The sequence below is a fragment of the Homarus americanus genome, unplaced genomic scaffold (genome assembly GCF_018991925.1).
Source record: "Homarus americanus isolate GMGI-L3 unplaced genomic scaffold, GMGI_Hamer_2.0 scaffold37448, whole genome shotgun sequence".
In the NCBI taxonomy this organism is placed as follows: domain Eukaryota; kingdom Metazoa; phylum Arthropoda; class Malacostraca; order Decapoda; family Nephropidae; genus Homarus; species Homarus americanus.
The window spans coordinates 1,201,526-1,210,374 of NW_024716097.1; the positions used below are offsets into that span (position 1 = coordinate 1,201,526).

Sequence of the window (8,849 nt, forward strand, 5' to 3'; positions counted from 1 at the left end):
CATTTTCCCCTTATCCCTAATTCTTAAACTAGATCTGTTTCTAGAGCTGATATCATTACAGCTATCAATGCGGATCTGTGCAGCATCTCTGAATGGGGAGGTAGAAACTTGGTTAAATTCAATAGTAATAAAACTCGGTACTGTATTTACCAATTACACTTTCCAAATTAGATGATCTTCCACTAATCACATTTCAGGATGCAATCATTCTGCCAAATTCTAAAATGAGACAGTGCTAGGCTTCACCATTTCCTCTAATATGTCATGGAAGCCACACATCTTCAACATTGCTAAAGCTGCCTCCCGAAAGCTAGGAATGCTGTACAGATGCCGTATTGATTTCACTCCTGAGCAGTTGCTTCAAGTATACATTAGAAGGGATTCATTCGTCCTAACTCGGAGTACAGTACTGTTCTCATATCTGGGGTGGCTCTTCTTCTGTCCAACTGTTAGATAGGGTGGAAACAAAGGGATTTCATCTTATTGACTCTCCTCCTTTAGTTGATAATCTTTCTTTCCTTTCTCTTTGCTGCAATGTTGCTTCACTCTCTCTTTTATAGGTATGTTCGATGGATTTGGCATCCTGTGTACCACCGACAAGGCCGTGGGCTCGTAACACTCGTCTTACCCGCGGTGCCCTCCGTTTCTCTCTGGATTTCGGTCACACTAGAATAACCCGTTATAGTAGATCCTTCTTTCCTCACACAGCTAAACTGTGGAATGCTCTGCCTTATTCTGTGTTTCCATACTCCTATGATCTGTCTCACTTCAAAAGCTGGTTTTCCGGCATCTTTGTGGTGTAGATTAATATAATCTTTTTCTTTTTACTCTTATTTTTTCACCCTCTAGGCCCAGTTGTGGGTCGATGACCTGTGCGCGGGTGGGCTATTCCCCATAAAAAAGAAAAAAAGAAAAAAGGCTCAAGGTTTTATATGTAACCCGACCATTGATCTAAGTACTGAACACGTGTTATAAAACTCTATTACTATTTTGTTTACAGCTGATGAATAATCTTGCATGCCCTCTTGAGCACCTCCATATGGCTGAATGAAGTGAATTAAAACAGGAAACAGCTTGATGTTCACATAGTTGTTTTTTGTTACAAAATGAGCATCCTTCAACTGTTTTATAATTTGTGACAGCAATGGTAGCAAATACATTTTTAACAATTGCTTCACACTTTGTTCTAGCGCACCTAATTTTCGTTTAAAGCATGTTTGAAATTTTTTTATACAGTTAGTATGTATATAAAAAACTTTGGTTCTCCCTGACTGTATGGTAAGCAACCACGTCTAAATCCTTATTGCTAGGCATCACACTTTTAAAAGAATCCATACTGTAGGTACTTTATGTCTGTAAATGGAGCACTGACATCCGCAGACTTATGTCTCTTTGAGCTGAGGTTCTTAGTAATGTCACTAATCCCACCATTTGCAATGTTGAAGTCTCACACCGTATGTCACTTTCAGTTGTTTCTGTAATAAATGGGTATTTAGACTGCAGATGTGCATTAAATGTATGCTTTCTTTTAGATAATTTTGTGATCACTTCCTTCACATGTGTACACACAGCACTGCCTATACTGCCTCAGCACTAAGGCTACTAAACCAGCACTTTCAATGTGCTATCCATACTTTAGATGCCATTTTACCAAATTTTCTGCCTCCAATAGTGTGAATTTTTGTTGCTTAAAAGAATGTTACCAAGAATTAGAATCACTTGTGAAGGTTTTTGTGCACAAAAACCAACCAAATATATTCTAATTGTCAATATTTTCAATGGCAACTATGGCTGCTGTCTCTGCGGCCAGTGTGTACATGTACAGTCCCAGTATGGACTGGTTATCAGACAGACAGTCAGACTCCATCTAGGGAGATCTACATTCAGTGCCAAACAATTGTTCAAGAACATAACATACCAAAAAACAAAATAAAGAAAACAAAATGTGACTGTACATAATGGCAGCAATTGTAATAAAGAGGAACATTTATAAAAGTATGCTCCAAAGGCAGGACATTGTCGTGATTACTTGACAAAACCGGACACATATCTGAAAAGCAGGACTGTCCCTCCGAAAATCTGGACGTCGTTCAGTTTATCAGTACAAAACCTTCATTGCATTAGTCAGAATCACTTGCATATAAGGACTAAGGCTACGATATAGTGGGATTTTAAACATTGTTCTGTCAGTACGGTATGCACATACACTATAGAGTATGTAGTTAGACTTCAGTATATTTTCGACTGAAGAATGTCCCTAGGAACGGAACTTGTACGTAACCTGGAGACTGCCTGCACAAATAGATCCTCAAGCCAGGGACAAAGACCAAACCAATTTAGAGAATTTTAAAATTTCCTGGGTCTTAAGGTCTCTCAAGTTACTCTATACAGTACTACATTGTTTTGCTTTAACACTTTTACTAACTTTAATGATTTTTATGCACAGTTCTTTAAAATTTAAATAAGGCCTATGTCAGATGGTCTATTTAGAGGTGATACCCTAAGAGCGAAATGTGTTTTGAAATTATTGGTTAAATTAAACTAAAGATTCAAGATACCATAACTTATGCCAAATGCTACTTACTGTGATTCCAACTAGCAGCAGCAATAATTTATGAACTCATTACTTCTGTAATGTAAACACCCACTTAATTCTTTTTTAAAACTTTGTATATACAGTACGTACTTGTAAATGAAGTAGATTTGGTGTGTGACCACCTTAGTTAAGGGCGGTCGGGTGACGGGCAAGTCGAAGGGAATGATTGAAACCCGCCTGTGACGCACTCGATATTATTGATATGGTCAAAAACCTGCAGAGAACAAAGCGTTCATTAGTATTACATGGTGATCCATCTGATATATAATTTGTTAGTCTCACACAGGGTCATAAGGTCAATCATGTGACCACTAGGTCTGCTTACTCTTAGAAGGGCATTAGGCATAAACTATTATATGTGACCTATCATATGAATTATCATAACAAGACAAAAGTGATTATAATGTTGCTAACGATCTAAACTGAAGAGACCTTGAGCAATGACCAGAGTCATGATTAAAAAAAATGCGTTGTTGCTGCAAAAAATAACACCCGTACTGTAATAATAATAATAATATGGGCGACATATAAAAATGTGTTTATAATGTTTTTATTGAACTTTGAAATGAACAAATGATGCATGTTACCACTGAATCATCTCCTGATCTTCTACTTATAATAGTAATACTGCCATAATAACCATTCAGGTACAAACCACAGCTCAGTGACATCATTACACCAATTGCTGGAAATTATTAGGAATTTATACGTAACACATTTCATGGAAAAAAAATTTTGCTCAAACACACAAGGCTTTCATGAGGTAGTGGTCCTCATTTATTGCAGGAGAAAGTGCACAAATGAATGCAGGTGCTGGAGCTACATGGTTTTTTAACATCAACACTGCTGGGGTGGTGCATGAGGTGACCGGGATATCCACTGGGGGCTCCATGAGGTGACTGGGATATCCACCGGGGGCTCCACGAGGAGGTGTTTGAGTCTTTCCCTCTGTAATCTTCTGGTGATGGCATCTTCAGTAGAGGAGTGTCACTTCTGGCCTAGATGAAAGCTTGATATGGGACTCTGTTTGAATGGAGGAGTATAGCATCTGCTGTTGGTGGAAGGCACTTCACTTTTTGAGATTTGTGGCAGAACAGTGCTTTCTGTAGGAGATTGACTTATACAGTTGGCATGGGAGCCATTGAAGAATTTTAAAGCTTTCATCCATTGCACTGATAGGGGAGAGGCCCATCATTGGGAGACTGCTCATTGTCTGCATTAATTCTTTACCAAAGTTCTGCCATGTGTTTCAAGCCATGACACTTCTTTGGAGGACCCCTGAGCTTGGGATTGTGTAATATGGTTCAGGCAATCTTGTTCCTCTTTGTATACCTTTTCAAAGACTGGCAGATTCTCTGGAATGGTGATTGGAAGCATGGGTGGTATTGCACCTCTTGTGATATCTACATCCAGCTGACAGACAAATGTATATGACTTCCGCAAACCTTCAGTCTCAACCTCCTCACATGATCCTTTCTCACAAGGAGCTCCTGGTTCATGTATTGACTTGGCCTGAAACAGGCTCATGGCTGTCCCGTGGAAAGCTTCTTTCGTTGTAGTGGACATTGGATTATGAGTGATATTATTGATCATACCCATTGTAAAGACACCTTTCTGTATATTCATTGGGCAAACCAACCCTTCTTTTGTGAATTGTTTGAAAAAGAATGAGGTCACCTGTGGTTCATGGTAGATGACTTTTTGTAGCTGTCGGAGAGTCCAAGTCTATAGAGGAAATTAACAAATATCTTATTTCTGAATTGCGAGTGACAGTATAGGCCAAGGAACAAAGTCACTGGGAGAGTAGCCCATTTCGAAACAGTGTTGAAAACCTTCAGCTGTCCAATTTTCATTGTCGGCTGGCTGGATTTAGTCTGGGGGAATGGCCTTTCCTGGGAGCCATCCTCAAACTCACAATTGAAAGACCATAATGGGTCATATTCAATCTCCCGGCAAAGAATGCCCACAATTTGCAAGGATACAAGAATCACTTTCTGCAGCATCCGCATTGATTGATTTTCTGGTGTCAAGGAACACAAAGATCACATTCTTCCCATCAGTCTCCTCTTTCAAGCCAGAAAAACAACCAATGATCAGTTCTTTCAGTTGAGTGTGATGAACATAACCTGCTTCACAGCCCCATTTTTTCAGTGTCTCAGACAGTCATTCCCTCAGTTCTCCGAGCTTGAAAGACATTTTTCCTTCACCAACTTCCCAGCTGATTTCACCATAGAGCTCCTCAAGAACCCAAAGCCATGTCTTTCTACCTTGATCTTTGGGTTTGTGTGGTGCCTCTCGTTGTTTGCTACATAATTGGTTGTCGGACACAAAATGATAAAATGCATCATCTGTCATAAGATCACCCCCATGTGGCTGTCTGGCCATGTTATCAAAGTCCTGGAGGATCTGAATTCTCATCTTAAGGTTGACATCCTGGGATGTTGTGACACACAGTGGAGGTTCTTGTCTGATTTCCCATAAATGAGACAAATGTCTATGGTAGATGGACAAGTTAGCCTTCCTGAAGTTAAAGGTCCAGTGACAGTCTGCGCGATAGCTTGTGACATTGATGGCTCGGGTAGAATCTAGATATGTTGAATGCTGGAGGGCTTTAACCTGCACACTTTGAAGAGACCTGGCTGAATCTTGGTCGTAGCACTTCTTATGCCATTTGGCCTTAGTGGTTACACATTTTCCCTGGGTTAGTTCCTTAGGATTATACAGAAAACTTTCTTGCAGTCTGCCAAACTTTCAAACTCTTTTAGTCTTACAATCACTGCTGCATAGGATTTCTCAACTACACCAAACACATTATTGTCTTTTGAGATGGTCCCTGGCACAAAAACAAACCCATGGTCCATGACGTTCAACAGTATACTGTATACACTGTATATGCATAATGTTGTTCCAAGAGTAAGCAGACTTAGCAGTCATGTGATTGACAATATGACCCTGTGTGTATGACCAGGTGACCTAGTGCCTGTGCCTTAGACACCTAAACCAGCCTTGGAGACCTTCAGGGAGTCATTTTAGGACTGTATTTAGCATCTGACCTTGATACCCCGATTGGCCTTGAAACCTTTGCCCTTTAGGACCCAAAACTTTCTAATACCACAAGCTACAACTGTACCAATTCTCGGGTTTTTGTCCACAGTTGTGGCAAAGTTAAATTTACCTTTGGTTTAAAGTTGTTTTTCATCCAAAATTTTAAAATTTGTAATTGAAAAGTAAAAATAAAGTTTTGAGAAGTTTATATGTATTGTATCATGATATGGGTTTCAACTTAAATACTGTATTTTATATATATATATATATATATATATATATATATATATATATATATATATATATATATATATATATATATATATATATATATATATATATATATATAAGTCAACCCTCGCTTTACGCGGTCCCACATTCCACGTTTCCACGTTTACGCAGTCCCACATTCCACGTTTCCACGTTTACGCGGTACCATGCCGAAACCGGAATGCTCACATTCCGCGGTGCGTGTACCCCTTTACGCGGAGAGCGGCTGGCGAGCCGCGCCATTTTTGGTTGCAAACCTCCCGCCCTCTCCTGCCATCCGCCATGTTGTGTAAGCGGCGCGAGCAGGGTGCGCACAAGGTCGCCCAGTCATCAAAACATTACCGAGTTCTTCACCCGCCACCCACCACAGCCGGCCCAAATCAGTGATAGAGATAATTATAGTGAGGATATGGACTTATATGGACTTTGAGGGGTTTGATAAAGAGGCCCTGCAAGCCTCTGTGGTGGATAGTGATACAATTGATACAAGTGATACAGGTGAGGGCCAATAATCTGCCCTCTGCCTCGGAACCAACCCCCCATCCCCGTGTGCCCAGCCATCTTTTCTACTAATGTAAGTGTTAAAAAACCTAATATTATTGATATTTCTCTTAATTATTAATTGTGTGTGCATACCATCATAAAATTAAGAAGTTATTTTTACTACAACATAGGTATTGTGTCTGAAAAAGTGGAGTTTGGGGGTCGGCCCGGTCTCTATTTCAATTAATCCCATATGTTATGTTGTTCACTTTACGCGTTTCTCACTTTCCGCTGTACCCTGTGGGTTGAATTAACCGCGTAAAGTGAGGGTTCACTGTATATATATATATATATATATATATATATATATATATATATATATATATATATATATATATATATATATATATATATACTGTATTTTATTTTATTTTTATTCCAAGATAAGTGTGTGGAGGTGCAAGAATATGGAAGGTTGTTTGACCTTGGTTGGTGCAGCACTTTATGCTCAGGTGAGAATAATTATTGTTAATGTTTTATATTCATAGGAAACTTACAAGCTCTTTAAATGAGCTGTATATTTCTATTGGAGAAGTCATAGCATAATGAGATATTTATACAGTACAGTAATAAAGTTCATTCAGTGATGAAGATATCAGAACGATGATTGTAGTACAGAAACAGTGGTGGTATTATCCTATGTAATGATGAAGGCGTAGTTAGATGCTCATTTTTTAAAAGTTCTTCGTATGGGAAGACAACTAGTATTTATGCATTTTGGTAAAATATTTAAGTAATCGTGGTGGCTTTAGCAGAGCTTTTATCCTGCCTGATATCTAAATATTGGCCCCAAGTCTGTAGCTGTTGAAGGAAAAGAAGTACAGTATTACATGTAAGGTGTTTTAGTAGTTTTACAAAGGACATATTGCAGAAATAGAAATTGGTTTCGACAAGTGTTAATATTTCAGGTTGGCCCATTGAGGTGTATGAACTACAATAGTGAAGTTAGCCCGCTAAGGGATCGACTGTAGCAGAGATGACAGGTCTTGGATGTCTGCAGCCTCCAAAGCCACGAAGAAGAATTTGTAATAGTAGAGCAATTTATAAATAAGCTACAACTTCAATGTCCTATAAATTTAACAGAATTATTTTGTGCTATGAAGCCTACAAGTGCATTAAAATTGTCATTGATCATTTCTAGTATTTATAAATAAAAAATTTTATGTACAGTTAATCATATACAGTATACTGTATATCATAATTAGTGATCAAGCTTAGTAACGGCAAGATGAGAATGGAACTGAAGTAACGGGCCATAGGGTAATGTTCTTGCAGTTAACATAAGAACATAAAGAAAATAAAGAGTCTGCAATAGGCCAGTTAGCCTGTGCATGGCAGCTCCTGTCGAGAGTTACAACCACTCTCTATCATCCATGAATCTATCTAGCCTCCTTTTGAAACTTTCCAGAATTCCAGCACTTACTACAAAGTTGCTAAGCTTGTTCCACTCGTCCACCACCCTATTTGTGAACCAGTTTCTTCCTATCTCCCTCCTAAACCTAAACTTATCCAACTTAAATCCGTTGCTCCGAGTCCTATCCTGCTCGGATATTATAAGAACTTTATCTATATCCCCTTTATTGATTCCTTTCACCCACTTAAATACTTCTACCATATCTCCCTGCACTCTTCGTCTTTCTAGGAGATGCAAGTTAAATTTCTTTAACCTATCCTGATATGGAAGGTTTCTAAGTCCAGGGAATCATTTTCGTCATTCTTCGCTGCACCGACTCTAGTGAATTGATATCCATTCTATAATAAGGGCACCAGAACTGAACCACATAATCGAGGTGCGGCCTGACTAGCGCAAGATATAGTTGTAATAAGACCTCTGCACTCTTATTACTTACACTTCTAGATATAAAACCCAATACTCTGTTTGCCTTATTTCGAACATTAACGCACTGTTTTCTAGGCCGTAGGTCCGGGCTTACAAGTACCCCTAGGTCTCTTTCACAAGTCGACTTCTCTAGGTTGATGTTGTTAAGGCTGTATACATTGTCAGTATTTGTTTTTCCAATATTAAGTACGCTGCACTTGCTGGTGTTGAATTTCTTTTGCCATTTTTCTAACCACTCCTGCAGTTTATTTAGATCCTCCTGTAATGCATTTGCATCCTGCCCTGAATTAATCTGCCGCCCTATTTTGGTGTCATCCGCAAACTTGCTTATGTCACTGCTGATCCTAGTATCTAGATCGTTTATGTAGATTATGAACAAGAGTGGGCCTAGTACTGACCCCTGGGGAACCCCACTGGTTACACGGCCCCACTCAGATTTAACACCATCTCCGCTGACCCTCTGCGTTCTATCGGTGAGCCATGATTTTATCCAATTTAAAACTCTCCCCTCGATACCATGAGCCTTAATTTTTCTGAGAAGCCTCTAATGCGGTA

General features: G+C 39.1%; 1 long non-coding RNA gene across 1 annotated transcript in view; it reads left to right on the forward strand.

The window, feature by feature from the left end:
- The window catches only part of LOC121858034, a 38,398-nt gene extending 30,810 nt beyond the window's left edge, over positions 1–7,588 (forward strand). The window contains exons 2-3 of the long non-coding RNA XR_006087325.1: positions 6,838–6,906; positions 7,363–7,588. This is a non-coding gene — a long non-coding RNA (uncharacterized LOC121858034). The remainder of the gene's footprint in view (positions 1–6,837; positions 6,907–7,362) is intronic.
- Positions 7,589–8,849: the final 1,261 nt, after the last annotated feature.